The sequence below is a fragment of the Theobroma umbraticum genome, unplaced genomic scaffold, assembly GCF_002168275.2.
Source record: "Theobroma umbraticum cultivar Fairchild unplaced genomic scaffold, ASM216827v3 scaffold_95.0, whole genome shotgun sequence".
NCBI classification, from domain to species: Eukaryota; Viridiplantae; Streptophyta; class Magnoliopsida; order Malvales; family Malvaceae; genus Theobroma; species Theobroma umbraticum.
Genome location: NW_018397257.1, coordinates 2,080,956 through 2,081,207, shown reverse-complemented (window position 1 = coordinate 2,081,207; position 252 = coordinate 2,080,956).

The following is a 252-nucleotide window of genomic DNA, read 5'->3' as shown; positions in this document are numbered from 1 at the left end:
AAACCCTCATAATAGTTTTTATGAGATCAAGTGAAACCCTAATAATAGCTTTTTACGAGATCAATGAAACCCTCATAATGTTTTTTCATGGGATCAAGTGAAATTCTTACAATACTTTTTCACCAGATGAAGCAAAACCATTTAATAATGGTTTTTACGAGCTCAACCATAAACCCATAAATAGCTTTTCAAGGTTATGCTAGATCCCTTACAATGGAGTACAAAGTTTAGCAAGAAAATGCCTTTACAAAG